At 42.5% G+C, this 18,982-nt stretch overlaps 1 protein-coding gene and 1 long non-coding RNA gene across 9 annotated transcripts in view; one reads left to right on the top strand and one right to left on the bottom strand.

Annotated features, from left to right (window-relative positions):
- Positions 1 to 13,448, bottom strand: part of LOC134351698 (uncharacterized) — a 31,629-nt gene extending 18,181 nt beyond the window's left edge. The window contains exon 1 of the long non-coding RNA XR_010019237.1: positions 13,309 to 13,448. This is a non-coding gene — a long non-coding RNA (uncharacterized LOC134351698). The remainder of the gene's footprint in view (positions 1 to 13,308) is intronic.
- Positions 1 to 18,982, top strand: part of LOC134351697 (contactin-1-like) — a 752,292-nt gene that overhangs the window by 574,271 nt on the left and 159,039 nt on the right. The gene's annotated exons all lie outside the window — the stretch shown is intronic.

Raw genomic sequence — 18,982 nt, 5'->3', positions numbered from 1 at the left:
AGTTTCTAAATAGTGTCAGTTGTGTACATTTGTGTTCAAAAATCAGTGATTTTTGTTACTGATAGTTGGCAAGAAATAAGCAGTAGGACAATTCAAGACTGTTTTGTACACAGCGGTTTCAAGATTTCAGGCTTGGAGATACCAGAAACAGCCGGAAGTGAAAATGAAATGATTTCACTACTTCAGCAAGTTAGGAACAACGAAGAATTTGAAAGTATTGACAATCATCTTGAATGTTACAATGAAAATAAAGATTTGGAGGATGCAATCATCGAACGCATTGTATGAAAGCCGTTCATTTACTAGAATAGATGCTGGCACTGAATTTGTTCATTTACAGTCAACCAAAAGAACTCTGTGCTCTGGATGAATTCCTCCATCAATATCTTTTAGGAACTAATACATAGTTTTATAGTACTGTATTGGTAGTGTTTTAATTTGTTCTGTATTTTATTTAAATATTTAATTTATTACTCTCTAAATGGTAGTTTGTCCTTTCTTATACTTTTTTAACTACTTCCATGAAAGTTCAGTTATTTGGGACAGCCACACAATTATGTTGAAATGTATTGATCCCAATGTGTCCCAATTAACTGGAAAGTGTATATATAACAAAGACTGACAAAGATTGAATGCAAATAAAACATGATTCTCCTCCAGAGTCCCCTATTTATGAGAAGCCAAGTGGGGTAAGGGGACATGGTACAAAGGAGTTTCCTTTGGGCAACTGCCTTCTGCCACTGGCATGGAACAGGACAGCACAGAAACAGTCTGTGTTTTATGCAGTTGCAAATTAAACTAAATCCGTTTAATTGTACGTGATTCATATCAATCTGTTACCTTAATGTTCATATGTCTATCTAAAAGCCTCTTTGTATTTGTTTCCACCAGGCACTCTGTTAAAATTTCCCCCTCCCACCTTAAATACATGTCATCAAGTATTTGACATTTCTACCCTGGAGTAATAAAGATACGCACTGTCTAACCTACCTATCTCTTTTAATTTTATAAACTTGTATCAGGTCTCTCCTCATCCTACAATGCTCCAGCGAAGACAGCCTTAATTGGTCTAAACTCTACTTATAGAACAAACCTTTTAATTCAGACAGCATCTCTGCTAAACTCTTTTGTACCCTTTCCAACTGTTGCACAACCTTCCTGAAATAAGGAAGGTATATTAATGCTGTTACGAAGATTGACCTCCAAAGTCCAACATGTCACACTGCCTGGATTAAATTGCATCTACTATTTCTCTGTTCATACTTATAACTGATCTATATTCTGCTAGAACCTTTGACAATTTTCTTCACTGTCCACCACTCCACCAGCCTTTGTGTTGTCTGCAAACTTATTATCCCACCCATCTACATTTTCATCCAAGTCATATATTTTGAAAACAATAGGACTGTCCATAACACCAGTGGTCACGGTATTATTCTGGCTGGAGGATTCTGCACTACTGTGAAGGCATGGTACATGAGGCACGTGATCCAATAAAGAAACATCAGATCATTTGCCTCAAGATACTTCAAGTGCCTGGACTGCTCAAGAGGCAGTTTAAGGTTCAAGAGATTCAAAGTATGTATGCAGTATACAATCCTGAAATTCATCTTCTCATGAAACAAAGAAAACCATGAAACTCGTTCAAAGAAAAACAACAGTGCACCTCACACAAATGGCAATAAGAACATCAACCCCTCCCATGCACGAGAAAGCAGATCACAGAAATGGCAGCAAAAACATCAACCACTCCCACACACAAAAAAAAACAAATTGAGCAAATAGCAACAAGAAAGAACGAGTGAAAACACAGGAAATAAAACACAAAGTTACAAGAGTCCATATTCTGTTCAGCTCAGTGTTCATTAGTCCAGTCTACAAATTGTAGACCCAGAACTTCGGTACTATCCTCCGACAGCATCAAGTGCGAGAGAGAGACCATTCAAACTCAGAGAATTTCCTTCAAGAACAGCGAGCGAGAGTGGGAGAGAGAGAAAGAGAGACTGTCACATGCAGACACCTTCCAATGGCAGCAGTGAGCGAGATGCTGATAGATAGTACTGAGCACTTGCTCGCCTTCTGCACTCATCTTGATGTTTCAATCTTCCTTGATGCTTTGATCGGTGGGAAATCGAGTCTATTATGGGCTCACGCCTGTCTCTAAGCTTCTTGGCCTCAATGCCACTTGCCTCCCGGAACCTCTTCGGTGACAACAAAGTGCCAGATCACTCAATTGGCCAGAAAACACACCATTGAACTATAGATCACAGGGTCTAACAGTAACAGAACCACATTTGAAAGAAAAACAAGATGTAAAAGAAGTGAAAGAAACAGTTTCGTGGACCATATAGAGAATGTTGCCCATGGTAGCGCTGTTCACTGGCATCATCTTCTTCCAGATGTTCTTTACTAAATCGAAATATGTAGCCATCACTGGCATCCTAACCTGCCAATAATGCTGGCTCAGCCCTTGCCTGGCAATAGACAATAGGTGCAGGAGTAGGCCATTCGGCCCTTCGAGCCAGCACCGCCATTCACTGTGATCATGGCTGATCATCCATAATCAGTATCCAGTTCCTGCCTTATCCCCATAACCTTTGATTCCGCTATCCTTAAGAGCTCTATCCATCTCTTTCTTGAAAGCATCCAGAGACTTGGCCTCCACTGCCTTCTGGGGCAGAGCATTCCACATATCCACCACTCTCTGGGTGAAAAAGTTTTTCCTCAACTCCGTTCTAAATGTCCTACCCCTTATTCTTAAACTGTGGCTTCTGGTTCTGAACTCACCCATCAGTGGGAACGTGCTTCCTGCCTCCAGCATGTCCAATCCCTTAATAATCTTACATGTTTCAATCAGATCCCCTCTCATCCTTCTAAATTCCAGTGTATACAAGCCCAGTTGCTCCAATCTTTCAACATATGACAGTCCCGCCATCCCAGGAATTAACCTTGTGAACCTACACTGCACTCCCTCAATAGCAAGAATGTCCTTCCTCAAATTTGGAGACCGAAACTGCACACAAAAGAGCAGTGGATTAAGGAAGTGGATGAGGAGGCAACAATTTTGGCTGGGCAGCTGGTGAACAACTTGCAACATCATGCCTTCAATTCCCATTTCCAGTTAGCCAAACTTAAGTAATTTAAGACAATGCTGGAGGATGGGCAGCTCCAAAGGGAGTCATCAATATTCCCGTTTAGGACCACTGTAATTTAAATCTACAGTCACAGTCATAGGACACTGCAGTGAGCAATATTGTCTCAAGACATTTTAAACATTTATCATTCTTTAAAATCAGCAGGCTCCATACGACAAACCATCCTGACAGCAAGTGAAGTTTCCCTTTAAGAAAACGAGTCTCAGTGGAGCTGCTGGTAAAACTAAAACACAGGCTCCTGAGGCCCCCCACTCCCTACCATCCTCCTGACTAATGTACAGTCTCTGGAAAATAAATTTGTAGACTTCAGAACAGATTGCAGTACCAAAGAGACATCAGAGACTACTGTGTATTATGTTTTACAGAGACTTGGCTTACTCCCAGCACTCCAGGTACAGCATTCCACCCCAAGGGCTTCATTTTCCATCACATGGACCAGACAGAGACAGTAGTGTCAGGTAAAGGCAGAGGAGGCAGCATTGCTTCGTGGTTAACTCATCGTGTTGCACAGATGTGGTGATTCTGTCTCGGTTCTACTCCCCTTACCCAGAACATCCAGCAGTCAAATGTTGTCTCCTTTATCTGCTGGGGTCATTCTCTGCCATCAATCTGGTTGCATTGTACATTCCGCCCCTGGCCAATGTTAGGTGGGCGTTACAGGAGATGAGCGCCGTGATCAACAGTCATGAAGCAGCAAACCCTGCTGTCTTCTTAGTCATTGAGGGGAGCTCCAGCTAGGCCAGCTTGGACAAATCTCTGACCAACTATCACCAACATGTCACCTGTGGAATCAGGGGAGGAAGCACACTTGATCACAGCTACAGCATCATCAAAGACACAGACCACACCATCCTATACCCACACTTTAGCAAGTAAGATCACTTGGGTGTACTCCTATCCCTGGTACACAGGCAGCAACTGAGGACCACAGCACCAGTGGTGAGAACTGCAAAGGTGGAGAGAGGTGGAGGACTGCTTACAGGATTGCTTTGAGTCAGTGGAATGGACCTTATGTTAAGATTCATCTTCGGACCTGAATGAATATGCCATCATTGCACCAACTTCGTCAAGACCTGTATGGATGAGTGTGTTCCTTGAGAACCCACTGGACACATGTAAACCAGAAGCTGTGGATGGACTGTGAGGTTCCCATTCTGCTGAGTGCTAAATCTGCAGTGTTCAAGATTCATGATCCAGAACTCTACAAGAAGTCCAGGTATAACTTATGGAAGGCTATCTTAAGAGTAAGAAAGCAATTCTGAGTGAAGTTAGAGACAAAATTGGATACATATCGGCTATGGCAGGGTTTGCAGGCCATTACTTCGTATAAGGCAAAGCCTACCATCATAAATGGCTCTGAGGCTTTACTCCCCATTGAGCTGAATATCATTTATGCATACTTTGAAATGGAGAGTAAAACTATATCTGTGCAAATCCCTGCAGCATCTGGCGACCATGGGATATCTGTCTCAAAGGTTGATATTAGAACATGCAAACATCTTTCAAAAGAGTGAAACCTCACAACGGGTCAGTGGCAAGACACTGAAAACCTGTACCAATCAACTGGCTAAAGTGTTCAAGTACACCTTTAATCTCACATTGCTGCCGTTGAAGGTTCCCATCTTCCTTAAAAGGACATCGATCATACTTGTGCCCAAGAAGAGCAGGGTGAGCTGCCTCAACAAGTAGCACTGACATCTTCTAGGATGAATCTTGGTACTTAGTACCAAGATACTCGGTACAGTATGTCACCAAAGACTCTCTCCCATTTCAACAGGTGCACCTTGGAGAGCACTCTAGCTGGTTTTGGCACCGTCTGGTGTGGAGGGGTCACTGCACAGGGTCAGAAAAAGCTGCAGCAAGTTATAAACGCAACCAGCTGCATCCCCAGCATCCAGTACATCTTCAAAAGGCAATACCTCAAAAATGTGGCATCCATCATTATGACCCCCGTCACACAGCACATACCCTTTTCTTTTTGCTACCATCAAGGTGGAGGTACAGAAGCCTGAAGACACACTCAACATTTCAGGAACAGATTCTTCCCCTCTGCCATCAGATTTCCGATTGGCAATGAACCCTTGAACACTACCTCAGTACTTTTTCCCTCTCCTTTTGCACTGCACTGCTCGTTTAATTTTCTTTCATTATATTTACTTATACTAATGTATTATATTTATTAGTATGTATTGCAATGTACTGCTGTCACAAAATGACATATGCCAGTGATATTAAACCTGATTCTGATTTTTAAGTGCTTCGAGAGGTTGGCCATGGCTAAAATTAACTCCTGCCTGAATAAAAACCTGGACCTCTTGCTTATAGCCACAACAGGTCTACTGGCTCTCCACTTGTCCATTGACCAATGGAAACTGCAATACCTACTTCAGGCTGCTGTTTATTGATAACAACTCAGCATTCAACACCATCATCCCCTCAGTACAAATCAATTATCTTCATAGCCTGGACGTTTGTACCTTCCTCTATAACTGGAACTTGACTTCCACATCGGGAGGTCATAATCAGAGCATCTTCTGCATTTAACGTCTTCTCCTCGCTGACAATGAACTGGCAAACCTCAAGGATGTGCTCTACTCCCTTTACACTCATGACTCTGTGGCTAGGCACAGCTCAAACATCTATATTTTTGCCAATGACAACGGTTGTTGGCAGAATCTCTGATAGTGTTGATGTGTGAGATAGATCAGAAGTTGAGTGATGTCACAAAAACAACCTTGCACTCAATATCAGTAAGACCAAGAAATTGATTTTTGACTTCAGGAAGGGGAAGTTCAGGGAACACATCATCAAGGGGTGAGTAGTGGAAAGGGTGAGCAGCTTCAAGTTCCTGGATGGCAACATCTCTGAAGATCAATCCTGGTCCTAGCGTATTGAAACAATGATGAAAAAAAGTACACAAGAGGCTATATTTCGTTAGGAATCTGAGGAGATTTGGTATGTCACTAAAGAAGCTACCAAGTTTCTGGAGATGTCCCATGGAGAGCATTCTGATTGGTTGCATCATGATCTGATACGGAGGGGCCACTGAACAGGATCAGAAAAAGCTACAGAGGGTTGTTGACTCAGCCAGCTCCATCGCGGGCACCATCGAGGACATCTTCAAAAGGCGATGCCTCAAAAAGGCGGCATCCATCGTTAAGGACCCCCACCACCCAGGACATGCCCTCTTCTCATTGCCAGACATCCCACCCTGCAAAAACTCATTTCAGGGAGATAGCACCACCATTTCAGGGAGGTAGCACCTCCGCCACCCGCAACCCCATATCCCACCACCCCCCCCAGTCGACTTCCAAGGGCACATGTATACAGGACATTTGATTATGAAAGAACACAACAATTTATTTGACACATATTGAAACTATTTATACACACACACACACACACACATACACATATATTCCTTGTTGGCAATCTCAATGCTAACGCAAATAGCTTTTCTATTCCTTTTGCAAACTTTCCTTGTACTGTGATGTGGCTCTGCTGAAAAGAACTGTGAAATACTTGAGCAGCCTTCCCTGCGATTAGCCTCCCTAATATGTTGTGGTCCCTAAAAGAAATAAAAGCATAAGGTGTATCCTTATTATATTGTCTTATGTAATACTTTGTTTAGTGATGTTGTCTAATCTGTAAACCAATCTGTAATCTGTAAACTGGTTATATGCAGAAAATGTAACATTAAAATACAGTATGTACATATATATTATCATGGAGTCGTTTTTTAATTCTATTACAACTTTAAGCACGTCTACAGGGAGTTTGGCCTCATCACATAGGACATCAATAGAGGAGCTCCTTAGCAGCCAGCCAGCTAGTTTAAATAACATTACTTATGCTAATGAACGAATGACACCTGTTAAACTCACCTCAACATGTCCCTTACAGTCCTAACCCACCATGGGCAATAGAAAGGTCACTGTTGCAAACAGTGCAGCGAGCAACACTGTCATTATTTTTGACCCCTATTAGGCCGGGGTACACTTTAGGGTAGTCTGGGGTGATGTATGTTTTATATTTTCTTTTTTCTGCCATGGTGGTGCAGGACACAAAACTGAACTGATGGAGAGACAGAGGTCGACTGTAAAGCCCGCCCACAGAGAAAACTGATAGGTCTACTTAGCACTAAGAGAGACCAATCAGGATGCTCGCTCTTGCTCCCGCTCTTGATCTCGCTCTCGATCTCGCTCTCGCTCTCGCTCCCCTTCTCCCTCTCATTTCCGGGATATTGTATATAATTTGCGGGCGTCAGGGAGCTGCTATTAATATGCGAGAGACTCCCGGAACTCCCGGGAGAGGTGGGATGTCTGCATTGCTACTAACAATGAGGAGACACACTCAACATTTCAGGAACAGCTTCTTCCCCTCTGCCATCAGGTTTCTAAATAACCAATCAATCCAAGAACACTACCTCATTATTTTTACTCTCTTTTTGCACCACTTAATTTTTTTAAATATACCATATAATTTTTAAAATTGTAATTTATAGTGATTTTTTTTCTGCATTTCACTGTGCTGTTGCTGGAAAACAATAAATTTCATGACATACTGTATGTCATTGATAAACCTGATTCTGATTCCCATAATGGCCAGCACTCTGCTTACTGGGGTTGTGTCATTGGATGCCTTACTCTACCAATTGTGTACATTCTCCTGCTGAAAGAGGTGTGTCATTCAGTGTGCTGCAGTTACATGCCTACCCTGTTGTAATAGTTAACAAGTGAGATGTAAATGTGGGGCTTTGAGCAGTGGTGAGTATGTAAGCATAGAGAGAGGCATTTAAATGTAAAGTCCGAGGCCTTATTGATAGAGAGGCCCTGGATGAGAATGTATGGTGAAGCAGAGGGTGAGGATGATGATTGCTATTCTGAGATGGGACTTGATGACATATTCCTTGACCTGAACCTTGCAGAAAGGTCATTAGATCTTATGTTGCACTCTGTCTAGTGCCTTTACTCTGCTGCCCTCTCCACTGTAACTTCACTAAATGTCCAGGTGCTTTAGAGATCATACTCTTGCATTGTTGTTTCCATACGACTTAACGTCTATGATCTGATGATGAGCGTGATGGCAATCCAAACAGGCTGTTCAGCCCATCCAGTCAAAGAGAACATTCATGTTCTCCCTAAATCACCCTCCCAACAATTTACATCTGACATAATCATTTAATTCCCCTCTCACATGCTCATCCAGCCTTAAAGTATCAATGCTGTTTGCGTAGGCCAGTGCCCAAGGCAGCAAATAGCATGTTCTCACTGTTCCTTGAATTTCCTGTTGGAGTTATTGATGTCCGGCCTTTTTTAAAATCCTTATCTAGGCTCCTCCCCTCAAATTAAATTATTTTCTTTATATCAATTCTATAATTCAAATCCCTCCATTCCCTACCTATTCACATGTCTGTCCAAAGGCCTCTTAAATGTCACCATTGCTAAGGACTCACTACTCTCATTATGGAAAAAGAACTTCCCCACACATCTCCATCAAACAGTACTTAATCATGTGGCTATCTAAAGACCTCTTAAATGCCACCTTTCCTAAGGACTCTCTACTCTCAGTATGGAAAAAGTACTTGCCCCACACCTCTCCATCGTATATTCCCCCTCTTACCATAAATACATAACCTCCAGCATTTGGCATTTTGTTGCTGTGACAAAGCATCTGTCCACATTATATATGCCCCTTATAACTTTGTATACATAATCAAGTCTTCCCTCAGTTCCCAGTCCTCCAGTGAAAGTAATTCAAGTTTGTCCCAACCTCTTCTTCTAACTCATGCCCTCTAATCCAGTCTGCATCCTTGTGAACCTCTTCGGTACCCTTTCAAAAGTGTTACACACCTTCCAGTAATGAGGCAACCAGAAACACAACTCCAAGTGCAGCCTAACCAAAGTCCTGTGAGCCGGTATAGATTCAATGGGCAAAATGAGCAGCTATGTCAAAATAACGTATAAAACAATCATCCTGCATGTGCTGGCATATCTGAGAAATGACAGTAGCCTCTGTCACTGTGGGAGAGGATTTTAATTGCACTTAACCAACGACTGTTGTCACAACAGCAAATTGCATGGAAATTATTGGGAAACCTATTGAAATTTTAATGAGTTAAATGCACCCTTGGAGGGCAAAATTAATCTTTGGCTGAATTTAAAAAACATAAGCGCATGCCGTGCTGTTCGAGGGTATATCCAGTTGTTTTTATTGTAGTGTGTAGTAAACTTCTCATTATAGCTGGCTGCCTGGAACCCAGCCAAGTGCCAGCTTTTAATGAGGCATGAGTATTCGAGCTCATTTAGAATTCACTTGAGTGCGGGAGCAGCAGCAGCACTGGAATCATTTTGAATGGAGCTGTTGTCTGATGTTTTCGGCTTGGCATTTTAAATTAAATATGTCTGCTCACAAACTTGTGCTGTGCATTGTCATTGCAACCTCCCTTTCATCCCTACAGCCTTTCTCTATGTCTGAGATCTCACCGCATTGCCAATGGCGCTGACAGTCAATTGTCCAAAAACAGAGACAGCATCTTTGGATTCAGGACAGACCTTACATCAAATGCAAAGACCAAAATGTAGCTGAATAGATGGTGCTGCTCACCGTGTGAGAACACCTTTCCACTGTCTACATGGCCCTTAAGGTGGATTGACTGATGTAAAGTTGCTGTAGGTATGAACTGAAGTCTCCACAGAATGTAAAACTTCCTCTATTTCACTCTAACAATGTGATACCTATTAAGAACTGCCAGACTCTCTGATCTACTGGAGTGAGTGGAGTCACTTTCCCAGATAGTAAAACTGACAAACAAGATTTCTTTCTTTTAATGGTTCTATACTGTTATTTCTTTCACAATCCTGTCCTTCTTTCACAATCTTGTCCTTCCTTCCATCTGTCCTTTGGTTAAGACAATTACTTCAACTATCTTTATTCACACTTCCTATAAGACATTGCACTGGCCTAAAGGAAATTCAGTCAGGTTCTCCTTTTCACTGTGAAGATTGTTGGCAGCCAAAACCACAGCAAGACCCAATATCATGCCTGAAATAATGATAACATGATATAAAATTAGGCTGTGTCTTATGGTCACATCCTAGGCAGCCACTTGAAGGTTTCTTATGTCTGTAAATGAGAGGATGAGGTTTGTGAATGGGGTTTGTGGGGATAGCAGCAGTGAGTAAAGAGCATGGCCAGGATGGTGAGGGTCTTTGATGTTGGATGCTGCTTTCCTGTAGCAGCACCTCATGTAGATGTGATCAGTGGTGGGGAGGCATTTTCCTGTGATGGATAAAGCTGGACACTTTTCTTGGGCATTGGTGTTTCCATTGCAGGCCATGATGCAACCAGTCAGCATATTTCCCACTATGCATCTATAGAAGTCGGTCAGACTTTTTGATGACATTTTGAATCTGCGCAAACACTTAAGGAAGTAGAGATGAGGCATACCTTTTTTTCATGATGGCACTTAAGTGCTTAACCCAGATAGATCCTCAAAAATGGTAATACCGAGGAATTCAAAGTCACTGGATCTCTCTGCCTCTAAACCCTTAATGATCTCATGGACCGCTGGTTTCTTTCTCCAACAAACAATGAGCTCTTTGGTTTTGCTGACATTGAGTGAGAGGTTGTCATTGTGGAAACCACTCAACCAGACTTTCAATTTCCCTCCAATGTGCCGATTCATCGCCACCTTTGACTCAGCCATCAAGAGTGGTGTCATTACTGAACACAAATCTGGCATTAGAACATTACTTAACCTCACAGTCATAAGTGTGACGCGAATAGAGCAAGGGGCTAAGCACAGAGCCTTGTGGTGCCCCTGTGGAGGAGATATTGTTGCTGATCCAAACTGACAGGGATCTGCAAGTAAGGAAATCGAGGATACAATCGCATAAAGAAGTATTGAGGCCTCAGTCTTGGAGCTTATTGATTAGTTCTGAGGGGATGATAGTGTCAAATACTGAGCTGTACTCAGTGAAGAACATCCTGAAGTATGCATCTTCATTGTCCAGATGTTCCAGAGCTGAGTGAAGAGCCAATGCAATGGCATCGACCGTGGCACCTGTTTTGTTGCTTTCTCAGTATCTTTGTCAACATTGAGATAGTTGAAGACCACATAGGCTGGGTGAGGGACCTCAGTGCAGGAGCATAACATGTCCTTCACTGCTGTAGGATCTTTGAAGACATCACGCCCTGTTCCAGAGTCTCTGTGATGTACAATAGGCATGCAGGGTCAAGTTTTCCAAGCCTGTTGTCACTGAGATAAATGACATTCGGTGGTAAGGCATTCAGCCTGGAATGCTCTTTCTATGGAGATCCAGGTTGCTTTGACACTCAGCTTTCTTGCTGCAGGATTATTCCAAGCAGCTGCCCTGCATCCCAGTATGTTTCCTGCTGCTACACCAGAGAGGCATCAGAGACAATGAATCATGAAGAAGTGGCTTCACATACTTTCACTGCAGTGTTAGGAGTAGGGGTCCTCTTGTGCATGAGGGTTTGCTAATAATATTAGCATCCCAGAACATTCTTGTTTTTGTGAAGCACACATGGTGTGTTTGCCATCAGGAAATCTACACTGCGGCATGTCTTCAGCAATAAGCAACGTTCCTTGCTCTTGAGGTCCAGGCTTGAGAGTGTATCAATGTGTCAGGTCCCGGGTCTGAGAGTGAGGAACAACCTGATGTTTGACTGATTTAAGGGTCAGATTGTAAAGGTCAGGGTGTTGGGCTGGAGGAGAGAGACAGGTCGCTTTTCAGCTCACAACACCATGAGGTTTACTCATCTCTGCTCTCAGTTGAGGCTTTGGCCTATAACTAACGGGCTCCTGGTCCGGCTGCAGTAATGATTGACTTCATCTCTGTGGACTCGCTTTCAAGAACTTCAGTTCTGAATGTAATTTGCTTACTTTTATTGTTTGCACAATTTGTGTTTTTCCTGCACATTGGGTGTCTGATGGTCTTTTTTAAAATGGGTTCTTTTGGGTTTCTTTGCGTTGTGGCTGCCCGTGAGGAGACAAAAATATAAGTATACAGTCGGCCCTCCGCATCCGCGGATTCAACCAACCGCGGATCGAAAATATTCCAAAAAAAGTCCCAGAAAGTTCCAAAAAGCAAAACTTGAATTTGCCGCGCACCAAGCACTACGCTGAGTCCACGCGAATGAAGTGATGTGTAGGCATACCCTGCTGTAGCCTCCCGCCATTTCACAGATCCTCAGTCTCTCTCCAGCACTCGTTGTTTGACCATTGTTCGCCTCGCGTCTCGTTCGTTCGCTACTTGTGTTGTGAGCGAGAGGAAGGAGTTTAGGGCTAGTAAGGGATGGCTGGCTAGCTATGTAAAGCACTACAGCCTCAAGAACTTAAAGATCACGGGAGAATCGGCATCGGCTGATGCTGAGATAGCATCAGCGTTCCCAGAAAAGCTACGGTGGTTGCGTCTGTACTGAACATGTACAGACTTCTTTTTCTTGTCATTATTTCCTAAACAATACAGTATAACAACTATTTACATAGCATTTACATTGTATTAGGTCTTATAAGTAGTCTAGAGATGATTTAAAGTATACGGGAGGATGTGCGTAGGTTATATGCCAATACAATGCCATAAGGGACTTGAACATCCATGGATTTTGGTATGCGTGGGGGGTCCTGGAACCAATCCCCCGTGGATACTGAGAGACGACTGTACTGTGAACGATGGGAATCACTCTCTCAGCAATGGATCTTAGGGGATGAGCACTACGCTTCCCTTCTGTCACTCCTGGTGCCATTTGGCAGACATATTGAGAGCCACGCAAGTTCTGAGATTCTGGTGGAAATTGCCATACATCTCTCTTTCATGGGCCCGAATCTGTTCAGGACATCTTGCAGTACGTGTTGGACAGGTGTGGAGACTTCATTGTTTAGATGCTTCTCTCCCTTGCTATCCAAACCTTGCTGCCATTACCAGAGGTAAAGCACTGGACAGATTTGAAGCCTGAGTATCTGTGGGAATATGGGGGGGGGGGTGGGGGGGGAAGGAAGGAAGTGGTGTTCCTGCTGAACACCCAGTGCCTCATCACCCAGCTGAGCAGAAGAGGTAGACAATGGCATGGATATGAGGAGAAGGGATTTCCATCTGCTTCTCCCTGGCATATACTGTATATCACTGACCTGTCATCCTCTTAATGAATCTGTGATCCCCCTTCGTCCCATGCAGCCAAGATGTCTTGCCGTTGGGACTGTGTATTTCAGGGCTGATGCTCCACAACAGAGCAGTGACAGACTTCAGTGCTAGATGGAGTGCAGTTTTGTCGGCAATCGTGCAGTTTCACTGAACACTGTTTCCAACTTGCTGTTGATCAGTTTTGCAATTTACCTTGGAGTGACCCAATTTAATGACAGTGCTAGATGCAGCAACTTTTACCACATTAGCAAGAATTGAGATCCAGTGTTTACACGACTAATTTTGAATAGTAGTAGTCCAGAAACATTAAATGCCAAACTTGAAGTGAATGACTGAAAAAATTAACAATTTTAATGAAGTCAATACAGCGTTTCAGATTACAGATTTATTTATAAAACATAACATTACTTACAAACAACATTTAAACTTATATTGAGTGCACACAAACATCACTGACATAAATACAAGTTTATCCATATTCACAATATTGTTCAGTTCCAAGAAATTTGATGGCAGATCCAGATCATGACAGATTTATATTGTAAATCTGTTGAGTCTTTACATTCTGAGTGCAAGGTCACAGTGCATCGGTCATTCTTGTAGCCTGCGTGGTTGGACTTGGCACACACAGAGTGCCAGGCAGGCTCACTTGGTTGGTTGGCGTCTGTGGAGAGAGAAATAGAGTTAGTGCTTCAAATCAATGATATTTCATCAGATCCAAAAATAAATCTGTCCAGATGATAGACCTTTGATTTAAAGTGTTGACTGTGTCCCTCTCCACGCTGCTGCCTACCCTGAATATCTCCAGCGTTTCCTGTTTCATTACAGATTTCCAGCACTCTTAGTGTGCCTTCTTTTGCATAGGTCGCTTGTGCATAGTTGGATGGGAATGGGGCCATAAGTCTTTAAAATTAAGTTGTGGAAAGACTCTGTTCCACCTTTTGTGCACTTACCACTGTCCAGTTGGATTGTGGCTGGACCAATGGTGGTGATGTGGATATCATCCATGAAAGTTGCACACTACAACTGAACACAGATTGTTTTCTAATCAACTAAACTCCAGCAAACTGCAGTCCATTGACAGGCTCAGTCCATGTTCCAAGTGCAGAAGTTGGATTATTGCCCTCTCTAATTTACTTTTCCTTGCGCTCTGCCAGCTCTTGTTGATGTTTCTCCGTCATTCTGCTGCTACCTTCCTTCCTGGTAGGAAACAGATCTGGATGCAAGCTATCAAGGCCCCTACCTCAGAGCAGCCCTGCCCACTCCCAAATACATAAACATGACTTTTTTTCAGTACCAACATTTCTGTGGTTGTTTCAATGAAGTGGCTATTTGGAAAGGGACTGGCTGTTTCTTCTGAATTTGAATGATCCCAGCTCACTGCCTCCCAGCACTATACTTTTCTTATAGAATCTGTTCTACCTAGTGATTATATTTGTGCTTGCAAAAGTTTAAGTGTGTTTTGAAATTCTCAGTGCAAGCTTTTCTGAAACTGGATATTTATCTTTATTATTTGAGTATGGCTGAATGGAGTGCCCATTGTGAAGCAATCTTCAGTGCCATCAGATCTATTCAAAGCCTTTCACTGTTCAGAGTAAGATCTGTAACAAGGCCTCACTGTGCTTTGCTGGCATGGTCTGTAGCAAGTTAAAAACCGACTGAAATCACTTCCCGCAGAGCCACTAATTGAAGGAGCTGAAATGCTGGAAATTTGGCTCCAATGCAGACATTGTGCAAGAAAACTACCTTGGAACTCCAGAGTTGGAGTTTGTTCACTGAGTTTAATATCTCTCTCTGGCAAATTTACAAAGCAAACCATTTTAATGTTCAAAATAAATGGACAAACTTCCTGCTCTAGTTTGTAATGATAACTAAATCATTAACAATTTCTTTTTCACTTTTTGAAATTAAGGACAAAGCGAAAATTTATGTGGCCTTTCTCATAATATCCCACAGTGTTCTGTAGTGGCTGACATACCTTGATGTGTCCTCACTGGCATAAACGGGACACGCAGGTCAGTTTCTGAGCATAAAACCTCAGGAAGTGCAATGTAAAAATAACCAGATAATCATTTATAGTGATTGAGTACCGCAGTGATTGAAGGGTAAATGTTGTTCAGCAAACTGGCCTTTTTAATTTTGTCATGGGATCTTCCATGCCCAACTGAGAGGGAAATGGGGCCTTAGTTTAACCATGTTAAAGGTTGCTGTCGCTATTTCCAATGAAGCAGCAGTTGCTTATTATTACATTACAGGCTACGGTCTCTAAACACAAACCTATAATTTCTGATGCAGAGACAAGAGTGCACCAACTCGTGCCAGAAGTCATGACTTTATGGTTTATTTTTCATCTCCTGAGTCACAGAGACGCTGATGCCAAGTGTAGTACTAGCGTACATCAGGTAACTTAGTCCTGACTTGGGACTGAACATGAAACTCATTCTGTTCAGCTTTGTAATGTAGTCCTCGGGCCCAGTGGCTTTCATCACTCAGTATTCATCTGGTAATGGTAGCCATTGAGATGACTGAACTAATGCATAGTGGTCTGAGAGATTGCCCGCATTCACTGTCATTCAGCATCTCAATGAATGTCTGGTCTAACCTGCAACACCATTTTGATTCAAAACCACCCTTCCCCAATCCACACTCTGCAAGCTGTTTAGTTTGCAGACTTATCTACTTTATCATCAGGAGTCTGACAAAGAGAGCAGGTAATGGCCTATGTTTTCATGATCAAATATCTCCAACAAATTGCATTTTGTTGCCTGAAATGTGAGATAGATTATTAACCAGAATTACTGCTCGACAGCGTCAAAAATTATATACAGTATGTGAATTATCATACTCTTGAATACAATTTTTAAGATGCAGTGTTTTTAAACAAGTTCAGATGCTTAAGTTTTTGTCTAATAATTTGTGCTCTGAAAATTGTTTAAAATATGCTTTACAGAGCTTTTCCCTCCGTTTGCTGCAATATGATTGCCTATTCAGCCATTTTGACAATATTCAATATATGTCCTGAAGAGGGGTCTTGGTCCAAATCATCGACTATTTGTTCATTTCCACAGATGCTGCCTGAACTGCTGAGTTCCTCCAGCATTCTGTGTGTATTACTTTGCAGAATTTCTCGTGTTGACAATATTCATATTGCTGGGGTCTTGTTGAACTGAGGCCAGACAGCAGTCAATGATGGAAGAAAAGGAACCATGTGCTCCAGAGATTCCTAAAACTTTGTGGGTGCTTCATTCTAGCTATGGTTGCTTTGTTGCTCAATGCCAAATCCAAGTTAGTCAATTTTCTTCAAAGTGATCTTTTAAATACTGTGGCAGCAACTTCATTTTATGGTTTGTTAGCTTCCTTTTCAATAGTATCTCGGCCTGATAAGTGTAAAAGAAGAAAATTATCTTCGAAATGTACAGTCTGCTGCTTTCTGTCACTATTGCGAGCACCAATCTGTTAATGATTCTTTATAGTCCAGCTGGCGTAAACTTGTATAACTTTTACCATATGTTTGGTTGAAGAAACAATTATTTTGTTTGCAAAGACTTTACTTTCTCAGGGCAGTTTAGCCCATCTCCTGTCAGCTATGTAGATATGTTTCCTTTCAAGTCCACTCCACGGAGTCCCAACATCTTCCTGACTTTCTGCTTCTCTTCCCCGACACCTGTATCAGATTGTCTGCAGCAGTTCCCTCAGGCTTTCCCTTCCATCTCAACCTCGCCTCTATTCTGCACCTTAGAGAGATCAGTTGTGATGCATGAACTGGACAGGAGGTTTCATTTTAATCTTGCAAGGTGTATAAGATAAACAAATTAGAGCAAAAAATAAAAACAGATGATTTTAGAAACACACAGCACTCGCTCTTCTCAGTCACAGGGCTATGGGTTCAAATGATACTCAAGAGGTTTCCACACACAGTGTAAACTCACACCTCTGTGTAGCATCGAGCAAGTGACATTTGTTCAAGTACGAAGAAGAGAAGCACCTCCAGCTCAATATCCAGTCTCAAGGAACATCAGCATCTGTGAAAACAGCAACAGAGTTAGAGATCTCTTATTATTATTTCAGATTTTCAACTTGATTTTTAAAAATCCTTCTTTAGGCTTTTTTCCGCAAATTAAATTATTCTCTTTATATCCACTCTATTATTCAAATTACTCCATGCCTTGCTTCTTCATGTGTCAACCTGGAGATCTCCTAAATGCCAACACTGCATTTACTTCCACTGCCACCCTTGGCAACCCAAGAGAGGGAGATGGCACAGAAAAAAATAAATATTTGCACATAAAGTGATAAACAGGAACGGGTTAGGAAGAATGATTGTTGGGACACAAATGTCTTAGTCATTTACTCATGAGAGTGACTGTGATGACAGAGTGGTTATATTAGTCCGAAGATCTGGTCTAAGAATTCTAAGATGTTTGATTATGTCCCACAATACACCGGCTATGATTTGAAATTCAGTTCATGATCTGAGATTTGAATAAACACATTATTGAAAGATCACAGAATTGAGGGCTGTGGGGAGCTGGCACAGAGAAGTTAAGGCCTGGGGCAGATCAGCCATGATCGTATTGAATGGTGGGGCAGACTTGTAGGGCGAGTAGCCGACTCCTGCTTCATTGTCTTGTGTTCTCGGGCTGAGGTGAAGAAATAAGTAGTTTGTATTCCAGTGCATCTACAGTATCACAGGCTTAAAACCAACCGTTGGTGGAGTGTTACTTTAGTACTGGAGGTTGGTGTTCTTTGAACAGTGGTGTCTTAGACTGGACAGCATTTGTTTTAATGATGTTAATTTGGACTGGATGTTGAACAGAGACAGAAGGGTTTACTCGCTTCTCTTCATTGAATCCGAAAGCCATTGAAAACAACTAGGAGTGCATATCATGTATGGAAGATTCTGGGAAGCTGCTTGAACCCACAACCTTGTGACTCACAAGTGGGAGTGTTAATAAGTGGCTCATTTCTGAGGCCACTGCATCAGCTCACATCATACTAACACCATTGTCATCCTTGCACCAATGTACCAATGGCAGTTGGGAGCTGAATTCTGAAGGAAGGCAGTTTTTAAAAAAACTTCTTCGAGTGCAAGAAGGACGAGACTGCGCAGGCGCGTGACGTAGACAGGACAGCGTGGAGAGTTTAAAAAAGAAGGGTGCTTCCAACGGCTGTCTTTTGGATCAGGACAAGCAGAGTGACGTGGGAGCTGAATTCTGAAGGAAGGCAGTTTTTTTTAAAAACTTCTTCGAGTGCAAGAGGACGAGACTGCGCAGGCGTGTGACGTAGACAGGACAGCGGGGAGAGTTTAAAAAGGAGACCACCCTATACAGCGGGCAGTGGAGTGAGTGGCAGCAGAGTGTAGGGCTTTGGCTTCAACGGGCTTCGGCGGTAACGGGAAGAGGCGAGAGCGAGGCACCAACTCTTTTTTTCCCTTTGGCGAATCGGCAGGAACAACAGGGCTCACACAGCTAATGGTACAAGCTAACGGTTTAAAAAGTTCGTCTGTTTGGCAAGGTAAGTGGGTGAGAAGACTTATTTTTCCTGTTTCATTCCTGTAGAATTAGATAGCATGCCTACAGGGTTAGTGCTTTGTTCAGGGTGTCAGATGTGGGAATCCTGGGTGACCTCCAGCCTCCCTGATGCCCACATCTGCGCCAGGTG

Source organism: Mobula hypostoma, chromosome 9, assembly GCF_963921235.1.
Source record: "Mobula hypostoma chromosome 9, sMobHyp1.1, whole genome shotgun sequence".
Classification (NCBI taxonomy): domain Eukaryota; kingdom Metazoa; phylum Chordata; class Chondrichthyes; order Myliobatiformes; family Myliobatidae; genus Mobula; species Mobula hypostoma.
Note: the sequence above shows the minus strand (reverse complement) of the source record. Positions and strands in the feature narration are given on the sequence as shown.